Source organism: Falco punctatus (genome assembly GCF_963210335.1).
Source record: "Falco punctatus genome assembly, chromosome: 12".
NCBI classification, from domain to species: Eukaryota; Metazoa; Chordata; class Aves; order Falconiformes; family Falconidae; genus Falco; species Falco punctatus.
The window spans coordinates 18,902,374-18,928,417 of record NC_137592.1 but is presented as its reverse complement, the minus strand read 5'-3'; the positions used below and the strand labels follow the sequence as shown (position 1 = coordinate 18,928,417).

Here is a 26,044-nt window from a genome sequence, read left to right as displayed (position 1 = left end):
AGGTATGCTGCTATTGTGGGTTATATAGCAATAACAAAGATCTTCAAAAAGAGAGAGGGTTTTGAGAGTTTTTCCAAAAAAAACCTGCCAGATTGGTTTCCACTTATTGGCAACATCAGTCTCATGTGAGCTCTGAGCCAGGCCCAAACTGGTCTTGTACTAAACACGCAACTTACATGATTTGCTCTTCTCCTTTGGATGCTCTTCAGTGGTAAAAATAATATTGCCCCTCACAGCCCCACAGACACGGTTGCGTACTGGGGAGCTGGAACTGGCACCACTGACCATGACTGATTCATGAGTGCACAGCTCATTTTTGGAACTAATTAATTATGTCATGGAAAGGAGATTTATTCTTCCCCCCCCCCTTCCAGGCCCACCCACCCCCCCTTCCCCAATCCTTGCTAATCTTGCTTTCTGGATAGCAGAGGGAAAATGAGGAAGGTGTTTAGTAGTCTCAGTTGTCTCTGTGATTCAAATCACAGAATGAAGCCAGACAGCAAAACAAGTGCAGATCAGGCAAAGACTGCCTGCTCCGCTTGTGCTTTCTCTGCAAGAATCAGTTTCAGATATTAGGTGGATTTTTTTTTTCTGTTGCAATTAACTAAGAAAAATATTTCAAAGCTGTACAATTAAAGGCCAGCATTTTATTAGGGTTTAAAATAGTCTTTATGAAATCTACTCCTGCCACTGGTAATTACAATGTACATCTTAATACACCTCTGCTAGGCCTGAGCTGGAGATAACAGTCCTGTGTGTATTGCATTTGGCTTGTGCATAGAAGGTAAAATCCTTTATCTTATCTCAATCTCCAAACAACCAGCCTCTCTTCCAATTCAGCCCTAATCTTCTTAGTAAATAATACTGATATTTTTCACCATAACAAAAATGGAGCTGCCAGATTCAGACTGATAACACCTCTCATTTACACACCATTCTCTGTCAAAATCTGCCTGATTTTTCTTAATCTCTTTAACTCATCAAAAAATACTTTTTTACATTCAGCCATGGTAAGTTCCTTGCTACCAAATAATATTATTATAAATAAATCCGTTGACTACAGCTGTCTCTTTGGATAGATATTGGAATTTCTCTCTTTCCTGGCTTGTTTCCTTGAATGATGACAAATTATTGTTGTCCAATTTAATTTTGCTGTAAAGTTTGGTGTTCTAACAAAATGACCTAAAAGGAGTGTTTAACTGAGAACATGCCCAAAAGGCATATTTTTCTTTTTTTTTCTACAGGATGTCATCTCAGTTCACTTCTCTTGAGAATGCTGTCTTTGCACTCCCATCCTTTCCTTTCAATGGCTTATCTTTAAAACAAGGGAAATGATAACCTAAGTCCTTGGATTATTATAGCCTATTAATTATCTCTGTATGATTTCTTAAATTGCAAAAAGATACTGCCAAGAGAATGGCAGGAGAAAAAGCTGGATAGCGGGATTTCTGCTTACAGTGGTTGAATAGAAATAATATACTTAAATGTGACTAGTTTATTTCAGCAGCAGCCTGCCCTCCGGGTGACACAGACATTTGGGGTACCTGGCCTAAAATGGCAAACCACCCGTGTCAGTAAACACTAGACTCAGTCATTTTACACCAAACCTGGTTTCAGCCACTGCTGTGTGACAGACTGAGGGATTTATCACACCAGCAACTTTTATGTTGAACTTCCCATATCAGAGAAAACAATCTGAAAATCTATAGCAGAATATGGCCCAGCATTGCCAGGTGTTACAGCTGGAAGAAATAAATATTTGTCTTCTGTAGAGCCTGTGGACCTGAAACACTATTTCTATCCTTGGGTAGAATTCTGTCGGGTGTCTTTAAAAGAATGGTAAAAGGGGGGTTGTTCCACTAACTTTATGGAAGGTTTTTCAGGGTCAGTTTTACACAACTCTTCCTTACTTATTAAAGTTTGCAGAACTGTTTTTCAGAAGCAAGACTACACATGTCCATCACAAAGTAATAAGATCATATTTTGAGGCTTGAAACCTTGCTGACATGCTTCCAGAGTGCTAATCAGGCTCTTTTAATAGCAAATCACCTGCAACATCACTATCCATATCAGGATTATGGAAAAGATGAACCATATTGTTTAGATAATCTGTCATCTTTGTGCCACTCTGAGATAGGGAAAGGCTTGTGGTACCGGTGAGTACAAAACTGACACCTTGTGATGCTGGGGGAAATGAGACATGCGGTTTGGATGAGATGTGGGGCATTGGTCTTGGCCAGTAGATGACCACCATCAGGGCTCCAGAACTGGTCCATGACTGTTAGGCACTCGCACTGTATTTAGCCCGCAGGTTGGGACTTTGCCTACATCTAGTGCTATGCTGGCCTGCTTTTGCTGCTCTGCACAAGGGATAGAGATCATAGCTGAGAAGCAGGGCAAATATGTTGGGAACCAAAGGCAGGACATGATTGCTGATGCTATTATTACCACTACAGCTACAGCTGCCACTACTGTTACTGTTGTTTCAGCTACTCATTCAATCTCAAAGGTGTGCTAGAGTTCCAGGGTTCCCTGTTAGGAGGCACTATATGAAACTGGAACAAACAGAAGATCCCTGCCGGACAGGCTAACATTTAAGTCAAAATGTTATATACACTAATGGGACAAGTTCTCTGAAAGATGTACGTAGCTCCCTGTGGCCTGACCAATTGTCAGTGATGACTACTGATAGTATCCATCACACAGGAGACACAAAAGAACAGCATCTTCTTATAGACTTGAAGAAGAAAGCATCTGTCCTGAATATGAGTTAAGGTAAATGTGGGGGGGTTTCTACTGAGAGCCTTGGTACTTATATGTATCACTGACAGCATGCTTGGTTTATTTTCTATTTTCCTTATTATTTTGGTTAGTACTCCTCTGTACCTGGTCTAGTTTTAAAATATCTTGCCTGGAACTGTGTAACAGGACTGTGTCAGTGCTTATGTTGAGATCTCACCAGAGACTACGAGCTAGTCCTGCTCTGTTCACCTAAAATACACCTCCTGATTCATATCTCTTGTGCCCTTTTTTACTGCAGCATCCCACTGGTCACTCTTAGATGTACCAACTGACAACTAACCTGGGATCCCACTCCAGCTCAGTCTTGTCTAACTGATTCCTAATTTTTGTTATTAGTTTCCAAATGCGTTATCTTCATTTGCGGATAAGTGACTAGCTGCATTATCTTCAAAATACTGCTTCTCATCCCATTCCTAGTACACATGTCCTTTTGTCATCCGACCTTTTTCTGCATTATATCCTTCTCTCCTCTGTATTAATAGTGCCAGCCTGTGTAGTATCACCACATTTCTAATATTTGTGTCATGGTCTTAACTGAAATAAGAAGAAGATCAGACCCAAGACTGATCCATAAAGAATTCCACTGCTAACTGGTAACCCTCCCAATACTTTTCCTTTCAACATTATCTTTTGCTGTCGTTCCTTGAGACAGTCTTTTACCTACCTTTCAATTCCTCTACTAATCCCTATCTTTTCCAGCTTAACAAATAATTTCCCATGTGGCACCATACCATATGTTTTACTGAAGGTCTGGATAGATGAGATCGACTCCATTCCCTTTGTCTAGAAAATCAGCTATCTTATAAAAGGAAGCTGTTAAGTTAGTCTGCCTAGATCTCCCTTCTTTTATTATATCTCCTACTGCATGTATGCAATATTTCCTTCACTTCCATGTCTTTATCTGTTGCTTTAAAACCTGTTCTAAAACCCTACATACTTTAAAGATTAGGTTAATGAACCAATATTTGTTCAAATATTTTTTTTTCTCTTTTTTATTATACTTTCTGTTCTCACGTCATACGGCACTGTCTTTGCCTTTATTCATCTACGTTTTGTGCCCCCTTTTGGCTTGAAAAACAAACTTCCTTAAATGTTTAGCCCCTTTGACTTCAAGAAATTCGAGGTCTAATGCTAATTTGTCTCTGAGTTCATTGTTCCACATGATCTTAGTAACCAATTGCATTAGTTCATTAACGTTTGTTCTCTAGTAATAAGTAAAATACTAGTGGCAGCCTTTTCCAAAGGACAGTCATATAATTGAAACTGCTTAACGCGTTACCCGATTTTATCTTTCATAATCAGATTTTCCACTGGCCCATAATGGTTTTGGTGATGGGTGCTGGCATCTTGCATTGAGATGGAGAGGTATTTTTTTGCTTCATCCTTCGTAATTAATATCAAGTGGATCCAGATAACTTCAATTGAGAAATACAAGAGCAGTGGGAGTCTGACTGTGAAGGAAAGGGAGCCTAGGATTGAGATGGGATATTTTGCTAAGAAAACTGAAGAAAAATTGAAACTGGGGACATTTTCAAGTTGATACTTCATGCAATTGTCTAAAAATTTATCCAAAGCAAGGCAGGAATGCAATCTGCTGAACATCCGCTCTGGTGGATGTTCATCTTTACAACAGGCAAAAAGGAAGATGCTATGAAATAGATGACATCATCAGGACTAACCCTGAGGTCTCAAATCACCTTACTTCTTTTTTTGACTTGAAAATTCCTCATAAACTGTCCTGGTTCAAATATATGTGTGATTATGTGTTCTTATCTCACTCAGCATTCACACAGTTTCTTTCCATTCAAACATTTGTGGAAGGTTAGCAAAAGGGAGAAACAGACATCATTCCTTGTATAAACACGCTTTGAAATATTTCTTCTTGTTTTAACTTTTTTTTTCAGCTACTGTTTGCCTAGTTTTATTGGTCTTCTACTCCTTAGTAATCAAAAATCATGTTAATTATTATATAATAATTAAATCAAAAATGTTAACCGAAAACTATGAATCCCACTTCCCATCGGATGGTGAATGAAGTTTAACTGGTATCCTGTCAGGGAGATGCATTAGAAAAGAAAAATAATTGCAACATAGTGCACTCTGTGTTTTTTTAAACTTCTCAGTACTGCTAGAATTAACTGGCCCATGTCTGACGTGTGCCTGTTTCAACTGTGTGTGAGGAAGTATTCCCCCTTGTATGTCTAGTGAGCTGATTTATGGAATAGTTTTAGCAATTTGTATTTAACCCTCAACTTCAAAACATTAAAGCTCATTCACAGCACTGACAGAAATGTGGATGTTGAAAAGTTCATTTCCTGACCAATGTTTAAGGACCAAATGCTATTCCTGATTACACTGGCCCTGTATTTTTACAGGGACTTTGCCAGATGTCAAAGAAGACATTACAAGTGAACACACAGCTTTTGGGTACACTTTCTTAACTTTGAAGTTTCTGCTGCCTTCCCACTGAGCAGAACGCATTCAAGTTCAAGTGGGATATAGAATTGTTATTTAAATCTTACAGTCAAATTAGACCCTAGAGACATGATTGTATAGTGTTATTGTCTAAGTCCCCATGAAGCTAAGTGTTCTCATATCAAATATGATGTGTTTCAGCTTACCACCTACTGCACAAGTATTCAACTCGTCTTTAAAAGATATCAGGCAAAGTGGTGTTTTATTTATTTTTACATGTCATTTATCTTTAGTGGTAGTGCTTGTGTGACACTACCACCTTTTCCTGCAAGTCACAGGAACATGAAGCTGCTACCTAAAGTCCTCAGCCATGGCAATGATAAAAAATCCTCCAGGCGTTTCTTAAAGATCAGGATTGCGTTTTTCATTGTGTCTTGCTTCTGAAGAAGGGTATTTTTGCCGTGAAGTGCTGCTCTCAGGGCGAGTGAGCTTTCTGAATGCAGGTTTCAGTGGTGGCCCAGAGGCGCAGAGGCTGATGAGGCAACAGAGCCGCATTACTGGGAGCGGTGTGGGCAGGGGGCACCAGAAGGGCCCAGGGCAGCGGGATGTCTATGAGCCAAGAGGGGCAGGGCTTCGTGTCATAAATTGGCCAGGGTTTTTAAGGAACTACCTCTCTGAGAAGTAGTGGTTCCACTGAAATCAAATTGCACAGCAAACATTCAACTTGATTTCACCTGAATTTTCTTTTGAAAGAAAACCAAGGAGAAAATGTCAAAATAATCCATTTCAACATTGTTGGGGTTTCGTTTTTCACTTGAAATAATTTTTTACTTCTGTATTATATTTTGGCTAATACGATAGATTATATATTACAGCACAAAATAAAACATTAGCATCAAAATGGGATATTATGAATGACCTTGAGTGTTTTTTAAATAGTGCTTTGTGAGATATTTTGAAATATCTGTACTTTATTCCTGGCACAGAATAAAACTTGTTTCCAAAGCTCCTTCTGCAGAGCCTCAGAGTAAGTCTGCAACTGATTTGGGAAGTAAAGATTGAATTTGCTCACTTGTCTCTCTGGCTAGCTCTGAAACACTTGTGTTTCTGAAAATGGTTTCTTAAATAGTCTGTGATTTCTAAGACGACTTGATCTATAGTCCTCTAAAGTCACCAGAAATCTTTTCCCTGTCTGGAGTTTGGGTTGTAGACACAAAACTTTTGTATACTTTAGTATTGTTACTATCAGCATTTGTCCCTTTCTTTAATAGGGTGATAGGTGACACATGAGGGACTTTGGAAGACATCCGTAGATAGGCATTACTGTAGGTGAGGTGCAATCAGGGCCTTTCTGATCTTAATTACAAATAAAATCCAGACTTCCTAGGCTCCCTGAGCTATTAAAGCCATATACAGTTGTGACTGAAAAACTTGTTTGCCTTAACTTTTTTGCAGTGATTTAACAAAGATGTATTTTTGCATTAGTTCTTTCTTGTACACCTGTATAAATTATGCTGTTGGGTAGCCAATGTTTTTTAAAACAGCATAGCTGTCAATTGCTTGTGTAATGGCACATTTTGCGATACTATCAGATGACATATAACTTGTTAAATTACATTGAAAAATATTGGAGAGAATTGCACTGTAATTACATGACAATAATAATGAGACCAATATTAGCTGCTGCCATCAATTATGTAAGACTGAGCATTTATTATATATTTTTCCAAAAAGCCTTGCCTATGGTTGAAAAGACATTTAACTCAAAACCCTGCTGGTGCTTTTAACATTTAAAAAGATGTTAACCTCTGAATTTACATTCAGGTGTTTATGCAATGCCCAAAGGAGAACTTCTATGTGCAAGAAGTTTGCTAAAGCTCTGTGAGGTCCTTTTAAAGATATTTTATTAATCATTTAAATATTGTGCATTTTTGTTTGCTCTTTTTGTTTTATATCTAGGTAAATAACAAGTTGTTTAAAGAATTCAGGCCTGATCAACTGATAAAATTGCATTCACTTCCATGTAAATGTTTTGTTGACTATTGAATATTGTTCAGTGCTACTGTCTCTTGGTGAAGGCACATCTCTTCAACATGATCCAATTAATGCAGTTTTCAAACAGCAACACTGTGGTGAACACTTGCATATTCTTCCCTCTGAAATATCAACACCCAATTACTTTAACACTACAGCAAGTATCTTCTGTTGCATTTTCAACAGATGGTCTGATTCTGCTTTCATCTACATCAGAGCAGCACCCCTAGGCATAGGGTCAGAATTGGACCCATGTATGTGCTGCACACGTGGCTAGGAAGCCATCCTTTGCGAATCTGTTCAAGTCCTTTGGAGGAGCCATTGAGTATGTGCACGAAGGAGATCAGCTGATAAGTTTTGGATTTCCATTTTCAACAGTGTCCCTCAACAGAGGCTTTTAAGGAATTAAGCTGACATGAAATAAGAGGTAGGAAAAGAGTTTTATCCTCTTACGGTTAAAAGGTAGGAAAGAAAGTGTGGGAATGACTTGGAAATTTTCTAAATGACATAATCTTTCTAGTGAAGTCTCACAAAGGCTTATTTGTAAGTTACCACATATTTTTCAATTATTTAGACAAAGCATCAATACTAAGGTGGTAAAGGACATTGTTGGTTTGAGGTTTTCAGGAATGTAAAAGCAAACCATGTAAGGAGCTTCAGGAGGAGTTCATGATATCAAGTGTCTGAGCAATAAAGTGCTAAAGGAAAGTTGGTATTAAAAAATATAAAATGACACACATGGACTTCAGATCCAGTGCTGACCTTACATATAACATGATGATCATTCAGCTGCTAGCAAACCCACATGCACAAGCATCCTCAATACCATGCACAGTTTTGGTCCCACAGCTCACACATCCCCAGTCTCAGGGAAGAACAAGACAAAATACAGAGAGGAGACAAGGGGAGCGGAGTGGAAGAAGGGTGATTTCAGACTTGTGCTGGCACAACTAGGAATAGATTGGGATTTCTCAGCCTAGGAGGAGATAACTAAGGGAACTAAGGGAGATGTGATGGAAATCTTTAAAATCACAAATGGTGTGAAGCATGTTCATGGTTTTCCAGAGTGCAACAGCTAAGGGCAACACATGAAATAATCAAATGAGAAAGCAAAAGGATACTCTTTTTCTTCTCAGTTCATAAATTGCTCTTACTCATTGCTACAGCATATTGTGGCTATTCACATGGATTCAAAGGCATTTGGACAAATTCATAGACAAATGGTCCATGAAAATATATTAAAACTCAGAGGTGTCACCTCTGGCTCAGAAGTCAGTGAGCTGCAAGTTGCTCTAGGGTGAGAAAGCACATCAGGAAAGCCATCAGCTTGCACTGTGTGAACTGGGAGGTACCCAAGCAACTTCAGGGAAGGTGCCAAGGGAACATCAGTCAGTTTGACCTCCATTCAATCTAGCGATGAACTTTGCACACATTCTTGCTAGCATCCTCTTGCTGGAGCAGGTAGGAGAAAATAGGTTATTTCTGAACTAAGCCTCAGAAAATTAGTACAAATAGTGTCTGATCTTAACTGTTTTCTGGTTTGAAGATAGTGGAATTATACTAACCACAAAAGCATCAGTGGGCGCAGCAGCTGCAGAGCTTTTCTGCTGGCCTTCTGCACTGTCCCCATCACACAACTTACCAAGGCTGGTTTCTATGTTAGTAAGAGCAGCAGGACAGGAGGGTTGGATATATCCTAAGTCAAGTTTTCTGCAATGTAAGAAGCCAATTTCAAAGTGAGAATAAAGGCAGGAAAAGCTAAATCTAAAGCTTAAAAAAAATGAAATTGATAGGGTAATTGGAAAAGTAGGATAAAACATTATGAGGAAATTTCTTCCATAGTGGTTCTATGCTTGAACTTGTAGTGTGAAGATAGTATGGGGGGAAAGAGTTAATAGACTTGCAGAATACATTTTCAGAGGAATATGTGATAAGGTAAATGTTAGGTGCTCCTTCTTTAGAGCTGTGGAAGTGGCAATAAAACAGCAGATGAAACTCAGTGTTGATCAGTGTACAGTGATACACCTGAGAAGAAACAGTCCTAACTTTATATATGCTATGAGGTAACTAGCACTGAACCGGCAGCTATTAAAAGAGGGAAAACGCTCTTTCGAATGGCAATGCTTTTCTCAGATAAGAAATGTCCTTAGGTAACATTGTAAATGGAAATAAATTAAAACCTGACTAATCAAATGTTTTGCACTAGTAAAGAGAGAAAAAACAAATAATTGCATGTCAGGATGTTCACTCACCAGGTTACACAAGGAGCATGAGCCTATTTTGGAACCAGCCTGCTCTCTGCATATTATCTCCATCAGGCATTACAAATATGCAAAATACTCCAGTCAGTGTTGTTTTTGAAGGATGCTTAAAGCAGATGGATAAACTGGTTTCAGTGAAAATAGAAACTGACTTCTAATCTGGTGCGCTCTCTCTGAACGTTTTTTTCTGAAGTTTAGTAAAACCTGAGATTCACATGCTTCTGCATTTCCTGTTTTTGACCAATAGAGGAAACAGAAACACTGAAATATTCTAAGATGTTATTTTTAAAATATTTCCACTCAGCCAACCAGGAAGTTCTGGAAATCTTGCAAGAAGTCTAATCCTGTAGACTACGTAATCCGAAAAATGGTTGCACAAGTTTGTCCAGTCTTTCAGGTATTTATAGTCTTATCTGATGAGGATCAAAAATATAGAGAGCACTCTATTAGTGTGAAAAATATTTTTTGTGTGCAATTGCAGTTGCCTCTGAAGAGCTTAATTCTCTGATGGGAAATATGCAGTAACCTGAGCTGCAACTGAATGCCAAACGCCAAGGGGCCATGGGAGGAGGTTTGGGCTGGGTTGCCACACAGAATAGGAAGAATCAGTGGCAGGAATTGTAACAGCAGCTAAGGGCACCCACTGCTTTCTGTAGGGTGGCCGGGAGAGCTGGATATCGTCATGGGAGGGATGGAGGGAAGGATGGATGGATGATATGTGAAGCCTCAGTAAAAGGGTTGACAAACAGGCAGGTAGGAACTACAGAAACCAACAGCAGCAGTCCCGAGGTTGCAATGGTGCGGTGAGCAGGTTGCAATGCAGTACATGCATGGGACAGCAAGTCCATGCATGTTGTTTAGAAGAAAGCAGAAGACACAGGGTGCTGGGGAAGGTGAGGTATGGAGAAAAGAGGATTATACCAAAAGGTTTTAACACCAATGACAATGTTGCAACATTTTCAAGGAGTGTCTTGTACAAAGGTGTGCCATGAGGTGGGCGATAGTCAGGCACCAAGCCTACAGCGAATGCATTGTCAAAAGTAAACGCAATTTAGTTTGAAGTGTGACAGACACAGACAATTCAGAATGAATATACCCATCCTACAAAGAAAGCAATGGGAAAAAAAAAAAAAGCAAGACCCAAGTTTATGTTGCAATATTCCGCTTTCACTTTTTACTTCTTAAGCATGTTCTGCTCCTCTCCTTCCTGGAACTGGCTGTTAAGAGTTATCCAAGAGGGGCAAACAGCTAAAGAAGAGATTACAGAAAAGCCAGTGCATCACTCAGTGAGAGGTAGCTGGTATGTGAAGGCATGGCACGTAACTGCCTGGATATTTTGTGATTTACATTTAAATTTAAACTTTCATCGTAACTTGATTCCTGATGGTATGAATGTTAGTCTAAAGCAAGATAAGGAGCTGTTTAGTTATTTTTAATATTTTAAATGTGGGTTTGGCTCATGTGATTGATAAAGCAAGTGTTTTCCATGTTGTGGAACATCATGATATGTTTTAGACGATTTTTTATGAGACTGTACGTGGAAATATTTTCTGTAATAGCATGAAGGCTGCTTTTTTGCTATAACATGAGAAACTAAAAACACTTTAAAGCCCAGAACATTTCATATCATTCACCAAATTAAATTTTTAAGGCTTTTTAGCATATTCTAAAGCAAAAATGTACCTTCCATCAACTTCTAGTTATCATGGATTTTGCAAGAAATCCATTTTAGGATGAATGTGTATAAGCACGCTATACTGTCCCTCAGTCAGATATATAACAAATAGGAAGAGGAAAAAGGAGGAAATGATTCTTTGTTAGTTGTGTTTAATAACTGTAAGAGAGATTGAAAGTTCTGTGCACTCCCTAAAACATGAGTAGTAATACAGCTGGCAGCAGGAATTTATCAAACCACTCACAAAAAGTCCCCTTCCCCTGCCATTGCTCTGGGAAGCACATCCCTGGCTCCCTCCACAGCCCTGCCAAGAGGCAGACCTTCCCCTCTTGAATGACAGGCTATCTGAGACCTTTCCTCTTTAGAATTACTGACTTTATTTTCTGCTGCATTCGAACTGCCTTCCATTTCCAGAAAGTCTTTGCAGATCTCTTGAGTCTGTCAGATTATCACAGAGCTCATCATTATTAGTTCCTCATCAGATGGTATCTTCCCCTATATCAGTTCTTAATTGCCTGTGTGTGTATTTTGCTATCAGCACAGCAGTAGACTCTTTACAAGTAGCACTGTAAAACTGAGTTATTTCTTAGCTGGGGTGTGATAGACTGTTAGAATCCTGAAAAATTACCTAGCTGTGATAAACTGTTAGATCTAGATATTGCCCTTCCCACTACCCACTTCATTGCTCATACTAACTACTTCCAAACTATTTGAATCAGTGGGGCAACCACAGAGTATGTCCTATGTCAAAACTGCAGGCTTCACACATCAGACAGCAGTCGCCTTCAGAGACGCCCCTGTTAAACAGTATGGCCATACCCAACGGAGAGCTCTAAGCACCATTAACCATGAATTAAACACCGTGTGGTCACTTTGAACAGTAAAGTGAGTTAAGAGTTTCTTTCCAGCATTTGTTAAATTTTATGTCAGTTCAAAAGTTTTTCTATAGGTTTCTAATGAGCTGTGCTCTCTGCAAAGGTAAATTTTGAAAAATTCTGTATTTATTCTATTAATAATGAAATTAAGTACTACATTCAAATGAGACTAATAATCATAATTCCTGTAATGATAAGGCTACAGATCTTCAATAAGTATAAACACAAACATCTTTAGTTTATTCTTGTTTGTTTAAACAAAGATTTTAAATAAGGAAGTAGTTATTTAAGGCAAAATATTTGGGGAGAACTTTTGGAAGTGATGACAAATGTAGGAAGATATTAAGGGTATGACAAATTATGAATCATACTTATGAATTTATTACCTAATAAAATGGTATTACAAAGTTCCTTCAAATTTACAAAATCCTCTCTGAAGTTGCAGGGTCTACAGAGGCCCTGTCACACAAAGAGCTATTTTGAGCAGGTGAAATGGAGAGAGAGTTATGATAAGGCAAAACAGAACTATTACCAGTAAGTATGAAAGCAATTAGCCATCTATCAGTATGTAAATAGACTAACTCTATGTATCAAATAACTGTGCCACAAATCGTTATTTGCTTTTGTGCTCAAAGTAGAAGTGGGTAATGATTCTGAACAGCATTTCAGGCACTCACTGCGCACACAGAGGTGATACTAAAAACAGAGGAGGCAACGGCAGTGGGCGGTCAATAGGGTACAGTGTGGGCAATGCAAAGAAATTAGGATGGAGAATTAAGAAGGGATTGATTTGGCTCTGACAGCAAGGACTGGAACAACTGGAATTTGAATATGGGAGAGGAGGACTTTGTTGGAAGAGATTTAAAACAAAGACTCCAACCTGTGAGAAGGGTTTGCCCTGTGCAAATTGTCTTGAGTGATGCAGAAGTAGTGATTTGAATGTCAGGGGGACCAAAGAGGAGGAGGCTGCAGTGGGCAGCAAAGCAGGTGGTGGGGTTTTGATGTGAGATTTGGTCAGAAATAGATTTTAGGTATGTTCTAGAGATAGATGTGGCAGAATTGTAATGTAGCTTGGATGTGTGATTGGAGAGGAAGTCACAGATGATGCTCAAATTGTAAGTCCCAATGTCAGTGAAAAAAGGCAGCACAGATAACATGGAAGAGGTCAAAAATGTTTAAGCAAAGATGAGGGGCTTGGTTTTTGTTGGAGACAGGCTAAGATACAGGATTGTGCAAATGAAGATGAGACAGGACCTAGCAGAGATGAATTTCTGAGCCGTTGCCACTGAAGTGGTGTTCATTACACAGGTGGCTGAGGGAACAAGATCATGCTAAAAGAAGACATAACGAAAGAGCTAATAAAAGATAACACTATAAAAGCAAAGGGAGATGCAGCTTTGTGGTGGGGAGAATGTCTGATGTGGAGGGCATGTGATGAGAAAAGCTCAGCAGAGAGTTTATGGAAAACAGTTCTGTGAGATTAAACAGATCATAAACAGCTGAATATTGGGTCACAGGGGATGACAAAGCAGAAGTTGATGCAGTAGTTTAATGCTGTTTGATAACGTTTGGTCAAGCAATGGGAACACAAACATAGAGTTGGAGACTATAAGACTGTCTATGGACAGGAAGCATGCAATGGGAAGTCAACAGAAAGCTGGAGGAAGGAAGGAGGCAGCAAGCATGACTGAGAAGTGGCAGGAGACAACATGAGCAGAAGACATCCAGAGGTAGAAAAGAAGAAAGAAAAAACACAAACCCAGAGTTGTATTGTGAGAAATTAACCAAGATTTTAGTTATCAGTTTCACTCTGTTCCAGAGTAAAAACCTCCATCTGTGGAAATCCCTGGAATGGGGAAGACCTAGCATCCTTTCTGGATCAGCAGAACTTTCCTGATTCAGAATGTACCAACAGTGTTTTACGTAAGTGGATATATTTCACTGTTACCTCAAGTAAGGCTTCCTGACAGCATTTTCTTCAGAAATCAATGTGTTCCCATAAAATTCATGAAACAATTTTTCCTAAAGGAAAGAAGAAACCCAGCCAGTGTTAGAAGAAACCTTCTCATTGGAAATGGACACACATGCTAAATGCAAAAGCTGGGATGCTTCTAAAACCCCACACCTTCTAAAAATACATAGAGCTACAAGGCACAAAACCTGAAATTCACAGATTTTTCATCCTCAGTTCACTTATTCAGAAAGGAAACACTATTTCACTGGCTATCAAATGCAACTGAGAAGCATCACATTTTTAATGCCACTGCCTGCCACCCGAGACATTAAGAGAGTAAGTGGAGAAGAATAGCATATCCAGCTGAAATTGCAGGAAGGACTACAGGCAAAATGTAATGAGATGATCAGTGAATGCAAATGAACCCTCTCATTTGAGAAGGTGATAGAATGACTTCTTTGAATAGTACAAAAACTTCACAGAGGTTTTTAGGCCAATAGATAAGAGAACATTGTTAATTTTAAAAGACAAATTACTTGAATAATTATCCTTCTCTTTAAACATTTTCTTAATTATTCTCAGGCATATCTTCAGTTTTAAAGCAGAAAGTGAAGTGTAAGACTGACAAGCTAGAACATTTTAAAACTTCGCAGGTACCCAAATCAGAGTTGCTGATAATTGGACTTAATCTGTAGGACTGGTATCTAGGAAAACTCCCATTAACTTCCCAGAGAGAAAAAGAGAGAATGAAGAAGTAGACCTTACATATTAATTATTCAAAGCTTACAGTTTTGTACTGAAGAATCAGCTAGTTGAGAGTGTGTGTTTATGTATAAATATAGATAGATAAGACAGATAGACAGAATTAAAATGTTGGGGTTTTTTACTATCCTAATTATAGCTATTTCTGTCTGTGATTACTGGTAGGTTTTCTTTTTATTGTACATCACCAATACCAGTTGTTAGCTGTCTTTGACAGTGGGTTGAAATGCATGAACTTGGCATATATACTGGAAATGGGTGGCATTGAGCAGAACAGCTTTGCCACGCAATGATACGCTTGAGCTTTGACAGAATACTAGCCCCGTGTCAATCATCCTGTCTTTGCCAATCAAATGCACATCCTTCTGGAGGCGCCTGTAGTTGACACTGGCACCCCAAACACAGCAAAAAGGTTAATGCAATGACATTTCAAAGATGACACACTGTCAAGGGCCCAGCAGAAACAGCAGAACTAGACTGTGTTTAGGAAAAACTAGTGTGTTTTACAGGACACACACGTGATGACGACATTCCCAGAGGGGATGGGTTTGGTGCAAACACCCTTGAGAGACCTTGTTCAAGAAAATCAGGAGTCAGGAATGGATAATAGCATAATAAGATCTGGCCAGAACCCTGAGGTTCTTTCTTTTCCCATTGAAAAGCAAATGTCCTTTTGCTAGAGCTCTGGCTAACCTTTGCCAGAGAAAAGAGCAGGAGCTGGAACGACAAAGCCTTTGGAGTCTGCAAAGCCCTCTATCTAATTACAGGGATTTGCAGGGCAGTTTATGATTATAAAATATATAATAAATTATTTTGCTTCTTAGGTGAAGTTGTGTGGCACCCCGACTCATTTTCACAAGAGGTAATTGGCAATTAAAATAATTCAGGTAAGGGGAAAACTGCATGTTTAGTAAGACATATGCCAGTATGTATCCCTGGCACAAAGAGATGCTATGTACAAATTTTAGAAGTCCATTTCAGCTGCTCCCTCCCTATCTCAATAAACTTCCCATTTGTTTCCATTCTTCCTCCAGCTTGCTCCTTTTCACCTGTCTTATGTAGAAGGCCCCCTCTCCTGGAACCTTCTCCTAATCTCACCTCAGTGAAATATAATGCAAACATTCATATTTGACTCACTACTATAAAGAGTAAGTACGTTGGAAATGAGGTCAAGTTATTTCCTTTGCCGTGACCATCAACAAAAGATCGGTTGGAGCAGGGACTCTTTTTTTGTCGTACTTGCCACTGACTACAATTAAGCTCTGCTGACTTACTCCAGTTATAGATCAGGCCTGGTATGTCCTATTTATTTATTTGTTATTTATATGTCTACATGCTTGCTTATTTATTTGTTGGAACTTGAATGCTGTTTGAAGACATAGTCAAAGGCATAAACAGTCACTAGGCGTAATGGCAGAAGAGGAAGCTATTTCAGAATAATTTGGATGGTGAAACAGAAAACAAAATGCTCAGTGATAAAGGCAAATAAAATTTAAAAAGAGAGCAAGGTCAGAAGTGCTGCGAGGCAATTGTCTCTTCCCTTTGAGACAATATCAAGGACTTGATGGCTACTGTATCTGGGTCTGAGCTTCTTTTCGTTGACGTCAGTAGTAAAACTTTCATTGACCTCGATAAGAGTAAGACTAGGGTCTACATAAGCTCTTAATGTTGTCCCCTGCAAAGCTAAATGCCACAGACTGGCCTCGCATTATGCACTGATCATCAGCTACTTCTTTATCCTATCGATGTACTTACAAAAATGAAAATATTAAGAAATATTGTTTCTGTTCTAATGAGTGGTTTAGCTTTAAGAACTAGAGATAAGCCCAAGCCAGATGTTCAGAAACAAAAATTTTCCTTGAAATCTTAGAGCAAGAAATCAGAGGGTAATAGCTTGTCTTGACACCTTTCAACATGCTCCATTGTGAAAGGAGAGAAACAATCATCCCTGGGACAGAATCCCTTCCTCTGGTCTTGGATAATTCTCATTCTAGGAGGTGCTTTGCCCTTTGGGGGTGCCTGTCATCTTGCTTGCTTGACTATGGAGGCAGCCTGGGCAATGCAGAGGCCCAACATCAAATATTTAGGCACCAACATTTAGGTGAACTGAATCTTATCCTGAATTGAAGTTCCACTACTGTGAACTTTAGTCTCCCATATTCGCCACCTTCCACATCTTAATCACTGTCGTATACCATTTTTATCTTCTCATAAACAACCTGTCTCTCTTTGCACACTCTTGCCTTCTCCATCTGTGGGACAATTTCAGCAATCTCCATCAATTACCAGCCAATCATCTGTTGGTTTAATTACCTCATTAGACATGAAAACCTGGGAGTTATATCCACACAGCCCATATCTATAACTGGGTAATGCATATTCTTACCAGAGGGTTATTTTAGAGTGGTGGCTGGTTTTAAGACATGTGTGGATACTGTCCCTTGACAACCGTTGCTGGCATAAGCGTACTTAGAGTCCTACTGGTAAGACAAGTGAGAAAATGTATTTCCCAGGCTTGCTCCAGGGCTTGTGGGACTGCCAGGCATTGGCAGTTAGCAGTCTTGTGCACATCCACGTCTTTGACAGAAATATTGATGTTGTAGGTGACAAGGAACTGTAGAGGTAGGTTGCAGCTGAGTAGTATATTCAAGGATAATATTAGCACATAAATATCCAACATCTAAAAAGGTTGATGTCTATCCCAAGAAAAAGCAGGATGTTTCAGCTAAAATCAACCCAGCTGTCAGATCCAAGCATGAGAGATCCAGTAGTATTCTTGGACCTATTTAGCTTGAAGAATTTGAAAATGATGCTCTAGTCTAAAGCACATATCTATTGCTCACTTCTCATGCTTGCTTATAGACTGACAGATCTACACAAATAAATTATTATTCCATAGAAGACTTTCAGAAGACAGGTCAGACTCTATAGTTAATTAGATCAGGTTTTACATAGTTTCAGATTGAAGGCGGTACACCAGCAGTAGATGTCTTCTCTCTGGATCACTGAATGTTTCTATAACTCAGCTTGAAATAACCGAGGTTTAAAACCATTTCTTCTTTTATGTTTGTCTTTGTCTACTCTGTAATAGTCATGAGAGTTTGGTAAAGAAGAGATTTTCTAGCTTTGTGTTTGTTGTGCACAAAAAGATCTACAACTTATTATTTATTTCCTGGAGGGAAATTCTTCTGGCTGCTGGACATTTCTTCAAGGCAAGCACAAGATATGAGACCTGAACTTCATGGTCTTAGCTTGCTGAACATACAGGTCACAGATGCTCTTGCTTTGCACTTCATTGTCATGACAAAAGTGGCAGAGCTAAAGGTCTAAGTAATTTCCTCTCTTCAAAGTGTTCCCAAAGTGCTCTTCTTTTCTTTCTTTGTCTTCTTAAGATTAGACAAGAAATGCATTTACATTAGGAAGCAAGAATTCAGGGTGGACATAGACATCACAAACTGGTTCTGGAAGAGCAAAAAACCCTTGTAGGACTATTTAACCAAATAGTGAATGTTTATGAAAGGTGAAATCAACAAAATAAGATACAAGGTTTAAAAAAAAGTTTATTGCTGCTCTACTCAGTAACAGAAAGAGCAAAGGTTATCACGTAATTATACCTTTGTGTTCCTTTTAACAGGACTCTTACAGCCAGTTACAGTCTTCTGTATCTGTTCTTGGATGCACTTACAAAGTCTACATGCCTTCTGGACCTGCATCACAAGGATCAGAATCATCTCTATATGAAGGAATCATGAATGTTTGTGCCATGTAGAATTATTTTTCCTGGGGTTGCTTCTTCCGTACAGGTATAGATTTAATTATTAACTGTAAAAACTGTTATTGAAGGAATGTGTCCCTTATGTGTCAGGATTTGTAACTGTGTAAGCTTCTCTTTAAGGGTTGTGAAGCAGTTGTATGCTGCCTGAGAAAACTCTGGAGCTTACCAGGCCCTGAAATACTTGGAAGAATAACTTGGCAATGGCTGAAAAACTGGGTACTTATGCATGTTCAGTCTTCCAGATGGTAGTCCGGACAGACCCTTTAGTGTGCCTTGTTTATGCAGTGTTTTGGTCTGCAGCGTATAACGAATCTTTTTGGCTTAGCAATGAATTTTAACTTTGAGCCCCACTGCAAGGAAGAGAATGCAACTGCTTTTATTAATACAAATTGTGCAGTTGGACAAATGTAATGGCATAAAAATAACATGCTGCTAACTTGCTTTTGAAAATAAACTTGAAAGAGTCTGTATACAGTGTGAGCATTACATTGTACAAGATTTTCCTTTGAAGAGATGAAAAAATATTATGCTTAGTATTTTCATCTGTCTGTTAACCATTCCAAATACACTCCTTGTTAAATATATGGGATTGCAAGCTTTTTACACAAGGAGTTTATTTTAAAATTGCTCAGACACATAAAAGGTTGCCTTATTCTACAGACTAGAAGTCAGCTAACCCAGAGCATGCCTTTGCATTAGTATTAATAAATATTATTTTTCCACAGCCTGCATAACAATTATTTTCTGTGTATACAAACAAGATGTATGCATAACAAAGACATTAACTTAGAGGGATATAGCATGCAAAATGCATTACAAGGTCAAATCCAGCCCAAACTTCATTTTTCCTTTCATTAATATTTTTAGAAGGAGTCTTCAAACTTGTAGGTGGTGACTCAATGGGATTTGATATGAAGATGTGACACCTCATCTTAAATTCCTTAACCACATTTCTTAAGTTGACAGGAATGTCAGGAAGTGTGCCTGATAAGGCTTGCTGTCCTCTCCGAGCTGACTAATCATACATGAAGTCTTGGCAAGAGATAACCAGGTTACAGTAGAGCCAAAATGACATCACATCAACTCAATTTCATATCCTGTAGACACCAGTGCCTATCACCACTCCAGGTTGCTAACATCCTTGACACACAAATGGTATTTTCAGTCTCTGATGTCCCCCTTTTACCCTGTGTCTGTCACTCTGGGGTAAATCAGGAACAAATTTGTCACTAAATGTAAAGAACCATTAACTCATGGGCACTTTGTCATCTGAAGCATAATTTTCTGTGCACGGCTCGCCAATCCCTGAACTCTAGCTATTTGCATAACAGTTTGCTATACGAATTTATGACGGAGGATAGTGCTGAACTTGTTAAAATTCCATGTGAATCTCAGCACAGAAAATGGACTGGTGCTTTAAATCTTGGAGAGTTGTTCACATCAATAATGAATTTCAAATAATTTATTCACTTCAAGTGTAAGTGGTTGGCATACAGTCCTTACAGCTGGTTTGTTGAGATAATTGATTTCCATATAGTTTAAAGATGGGGAAAAGAAACATATGACAACTACAGCGGGTTTCGAGGCAATTGTGAATGCCATATCAGTTTAATTATAGCTCCATCTTTAGCTGACATGGGTTCTGTCCTATTGGAATTAAAATATCCCAGCAACTTGAAATGTAACAGTGATGAATTTTTTATGTTCTTCTACCTACCTTGTATGCTAGCTTAGGGCACTGTTACAAGTACAGTTCTAGCTTTTTTCAGTGGATAGTTAACATGACATGCAAGACTGGTCTGCATGACACAGATAACTCAAGGGAATAGCAACAAAGTAAATGAGATGCATTAGTATCTGGATGTGAACTGGGGGATATAAGTTCTCAGAACTTCTTGTTTAATTTATAGAATTGGTTTTTTTCCCCTGTGCATAAGATTTCAAAATGGTAATCATATTCAGGAAATGAGATGTTCCCACTTCAGGTACTAATATCAATATGTAAAAGATAATCATTAACCAGATGTACTACTCAGCGGTGCCTGTTATATGTAAACCTAACTGAGGTGATAAAAGAAGCTTTTACTTAGATTTTAGTTAAATCAGCCATAGAGACTGGGAAAACTGGGAGGTTGTTTGTTTTGGGATTTTTTTTAATTGACTACTATATGCATGGTCTTAGGAAGGGCTTAGTGAAATAAACAGTGTAATAAAAATTTGCATTACAGTTAACACCACAGTATATGAAACACCCTCATCATATAAGGTCCAAGCTGGCTGCTCCTGCATGTGACCATTTAAAAGGAGATGGGCTGCACCTCCACATTTGCACATATAGGACATAGAGAATAAGCAGCGAACCAGGATGACTAGAAACTCCAAACTTCACTCCATTCTTTTAATTTCCACTAAAAATTGCATCACATAAATTGTAAATAGAACAGCTTTATTTCATTCTTATTCCATTCCTAAGTTTCACAGTGTAGAAAAAGAAGTAATAGATGGGTTGTCTGGTAAACTTTTGTGCAGTCAGGAGCCTGATTCCCTACTGTGTTGTTTCTGCTTCACTTGATGTAACTTCCCTGGTTCCAATCAGGGTCCTCTGCTTAAGTTCCAGTATTAAATTAAAGTAACTTCTGTGGAATGAGGCCACAGTTTTGTTTCAGATTAAAAAAATTTTTTTAGGTATACCTCAAATATCCTTTCAGCATCTGAATAAACTGGAATAAATTAGAATGGACTCTTCTCTGAAACGAATTATAAACTGTAATGATGAAATAAGGACTTCAGTTGTCTAGCTTGACATAGCACAACATTCCTTGCCATTAACTCTTTTTTTGATTGATAGGTAGGTAGATAGACAGATAGATAGATAGATAGATAGATTAGATAGATTAGATAGATACAAAGGGGTTTTTTGACATTGCTCAGGAGCAGGAGGTTCCTCAGCATTGTGACTCCTAGCTTCCAAGATTTCTTAGGGAGTAACTGTTGATGACCTGCCAACCTGGAGTAAAAGTAGTTGGTAAAAAATATTCAGTAGACTCCACAAAGGTCAATACTTCACAAGACAGAGGCAGAGGAAGGGTAGGGTACAGGCTTGGTCAGATGCTTGAAAAGCTCACATCCCCTCCAAAGCCAAAGACAGTTATGTAAGCCTCTGTCACCAGAGACTGAGAGACTCATCCTCCAGGTCTCTCTTTGAGCAGGGGCAGGTGCTGCGCGGCCGGATGGTTGGTGAGCTCTGTGCAGGCATATTGTTGAGTCCTTTGATGTAAATCAAAAGCTACAAATAGGATAGGAAACAGAGGGGGAAAGGAAGGGGTGATTCTTGCTCTGGTGGCAGTTTCTTCCCCTGGAACCTGCCACATCAACACTCTCGAGGTCTGCAGGCAACAGCTCAGCTACCTCCAGGAGGGCGCTGTGGTCTCAGGGAGCCCTGGTGCCAGTGCACAACCGCCACGGTGTCAAGACTGTCATTCAGACTTTTCAGTGCCATGCAGCAGCAGATCAGGAATCCTCTGTGTGTCCCTCCATGACAAAAAAAATCCAACCTTCCAACCATACCCTGAGCAGGACACACCAGTCACTGGCCATGAGGAGGACAACCTGCCGTAGGGAGTTTTGTTCACCAAAACAGAGGTGGCATTCAGAAGTAGGCAGAAATCATTGCTCATGACCATTTTCACAGCTGCCTGTTCTCATTAAAAATTACAGTAAATTTATCAAGAAATGCATTGGTACTCCTGAAGTGCTTGATCAGCTGGTGTGAAAAATACATTAATAAACCCTACACATTAAGTAATCAGACGTTACCTAATGTTTAAAATTACAGCACAAAAATGGAAAGCCATGTCGCACATTAGACCTTTGCCTTCCTTTGCCCAGACTGTCCGCAAGAATTCCCTAAAGCTTCTTCTCTGCACCAAGGTATAAAGCACTGTGTGGAGAGTCTTCCCTGGAGGGAGTCTGGCCCTGGAGGGGACGCAGTGGTACTGCTTCTATGCTAAACTATTTGTGTTTGATTCATACTGCACACATACCAACATTTGTGGGGACATAAAGAGCCTCAAGATGCAAAAGGATAGTATCATATTTAAGTATAAACTGGATAGCCAACTTGACTGTTTATACTACAGAAATTCCTGGAAATAAAGAATTATGAAATAAGTGTATTTCACTTACCCAGATAATGAAATAACCATATCACAGCTAGTCTGTTAGCATAGAATCAGCAGTGATGTGGACAGGATAGCACAAGGAAGCAGGCACTTGACAGGTGATCCCTGTATTTCCCCTTTTCATATGAAATTCTGCTTACATACACACTCACACAGAAACAACGCACATAATACTTGTCATCATATTCTTAATGCATCAAACATAACAATATAAATTAAAAAGAATGGCTTCTACCCACACATTTCATTTGCTATAAGATAAAATGATTGAATTCCCACGAGCAGAAAAATAAACTAACATAGACCTTTCACTTTTGCTCTTGAATCTCCTTTATTTTATTCCAGCATTGTATGCCAGTAGTCATATGTGATCTTCTGTCTGGGCTATGCTGCTGCTTTATGCCAGGTCCTGAAGTGAATGGATGCAGTCTGCATGGCAGTGTATGTATGCAAGATGCAGCCCGCTTCCCCTGATGACCGTGAATGCCAAGTCTCTGATAGTTTGATCCACTTTGTGATCTTTCTCCAAAACAGTTTTTACTAACTTAAATTTTTTTGGTTGATTAAATTTGTGTCTGCCATCTCCTACTTAAACAAACAATCAAAACAACCAAAAAAACATGCAGAATTGCTGTGTTTGGTATCTACGCATAAGCGGGAAGCCTTGATTTATTTGCTTTCTTGTTTGCATAGCTCTAAGTATGGTTATTTATCTAGATTATTTATTATTCATAGACCTCTGTAAACACTGGCCACACACACCATTAGTACATGTTTGCAGTTCTGCATCTGCAGTGATGGATTCTGACCAGCCTTTCAGAAACATTCTGTAGTCACTTCATTCTAGAAACAGCACCTTGCTGATTAAGTAATGAATTTCAGATCTTGACCCCATATTCAGTCAGTCCTTTAATATCAACTGACTTTGGAGTATTAATTAGGAATTTTAATCTCCACATGGGCTTATAGGATGTAACAATAAGTTTTATGAAAGATTAACTATTTTCAGCTGAACCTGTGACACATACTAGGTGTACAAACACAAAAAACACATACACAGAAATAAAATAACCTTTTCTTTAAGTCTTCTTTTTATTTGCTTTGGTCATAAAATATCAAGATCTTGCTGTAGTTGTCAATCAATATGAAATGTGTTTGGTTTATAAATGAATATTCTGTTTTGCTGTGTTAGTTTATAATGAATGAACAGCAACAGCTAAGTAAAGAACGATTAATTTTCACTTTTATCATTCACTTGCAAGAAGTTATTCTCCAATTACTTATTACCTGTGGAATAACGCTGAAATTAAAATGAAAAACCCGGTCAATATTGCATGCATCAAAAATGAAGGAAATCTTCACACACTGAGAATGGTGAAATGTTTATTGGTTTTTAGACATAGAGTCCTCCAGGGAGTGCTACAAATCCACACAAACTCACTGCATCTTCGATGTTGCATCTGGAGCGTTGATTTAGGTGAAATATGTGTAAAAACTCCTGTAGGCAGACAGCTCTCTAGTAACTATACATCTGCAAAGGCTCAAGAACATAAATTATTCCAGCATGAGTCTGGGATAAACTGCTCACTTCACAAACTCTAGATCTGGTTGATCCACACGGCAGCAAAGGAAAAAATGTTGTGTTTTCGAGTTAGGGAACAAGAGTTTATTTAACCATTCTGTATATATGTGCGTAATTTTACACTGATTATTTTCTCTAAGTAGCATAACATTAATGCAACCAACAAAGGAAAGAGGACTTCTGAAAATAGGACATGAAATGATGTGAGACTGGCCTGGTACAACAGGTTCCCCAAGTTACGTCAGAGCCAAAGGTAAAGCAGCTGCCTTCTCAGGAAGAAAATGCATCAAGCTTTTTGCCCCACAGCTCAGACCCCTGAAAGCTACTCTGTATCCCCTGCAAACATAAAAGCACTGTACTTTCTTTTCTTTTCTATTTGTATCTCAAAGACTATCAAAGAGTATTCTGACTGGATCAAACATAACGGGGAAAAAAAAAACACACACAAAACATTTTCCAATATTCTGTCTCCAGAAAACCGGAGAACTATATAGTGGTTCATCACTTGCTACTACTACACACCCAGATCTGGCATCTCAATGCTGCACTGTGGCAGGGCTTGCCTTCCATGATTTACTGAGTCTTTTCTGAGTTTACTTATCTTTAAGCCTTGGCAACATCTTGTAGCAAAGAGTCTTACACTTCAGCTACTCTGTGAAAAAAATACTCTATTTCATTTGCTTTCTTGCCCCGTAATTTCTTATGTACCACTTGTTCCTTTGTTGTGATAAATAGTTAATAGCCTTTCATATTTACCTTCTCTGTGTCTCCTGAAGAAATAACATGCTATTCAATGCAGATGACCATTCTTTCTGTCTTTCAGTGTATTTTTCTAGGTTTACCTACGTTGTTTTTGTGATGAGGTGACTGTCCACCACAGGCTACATATCAGCAGAATATTTTCTGATTTTTTCTCCAGTGTTTTCCTAATAATTCTTAATTGTTTTTACTGCTGCTGACCACTGAGCTGACACCTTTATCAGGCTCTTGAAGATGTGTTTCCTGAGATGAAATAGCTCATTTAGTGCTCATCGCCATGTAGATGTATTTGTTTTCCCTACATGCATTGTCATTATTGAACTAGAATTTATTGAGTTCTGGTTTATTACCCAGATACTCAGTATCAAGAGGGATCAAGAGGGGCTTTCTGAACTCTTCACCTAAGTTTTAGTTTTTCTATCTTGAGTAATTCTGTTCTAATATAGATCTCAGCCCAGATTCCTGTGGGTCTCCAGCAGCCACCTCCTCTCCTTGAGATAACTGACCATTCATTCTTTCTTCCCTATTTGTTTCCGTCATGCTTTTCCTGACAGTGAACGTGCTGTGTTTATCTGTGAAAACAAGCCTGGTTTGTACTGTCATATCGCAGCTACAAACACTGTTTCAGACAATGAAATACGCAATTAGTCTTCCTTGCCATTTGCTTTTTCTTTCCACCTTATTTCTTTATATAGTTCTTATGTCTTTTTTGCTTTCGTTTTCTGTCTCTATCACTCTCCCTCCCTGTTCACTTTCTCAATGATCCACTTTCCCATCCAACATCTTCTCCTGTTCAACTTTCCTGCAAGGTCCCAACCCTTTCCTCACTACTCGCATCTCTTTATGTGGGCTTACTAGACCTAGAATAACTGTGTACATGGTTCTATTTCTCTGCTTACCCTATCCATCCATCTTTCACTAAAAATGGAGGCAAGCAGATATAATCTGTGCATCAGTCAAAGCCAGGGA

At 38.8% G+C, this 26,044-nt stretch overlaps 1 protein-coding gene across 1 annotated transcript in view; it reads left to right on the top strand.

Annotated features, from left to right (window-relative positions):
* CAMKMT (calmodulin-lysine N-methyltransferase) overlaps positions 1-25,903 on the top strand; it is a 309,341-nt gene extending 283,438 nt beyond the window's left edge. Inside the window, exon 12 of the mRNA XM_080408606.1 lies at positions 18,413-25,903. The gene's annotated coding sequence lies outside the window, so the exon portion shown is untranslated. The remainder of the gene's footprint in view (positions 1-18,412) is intronic.
* The last annotated feature ends 141 nt before the right edge of the window (positions 25,904-26,044 follow it).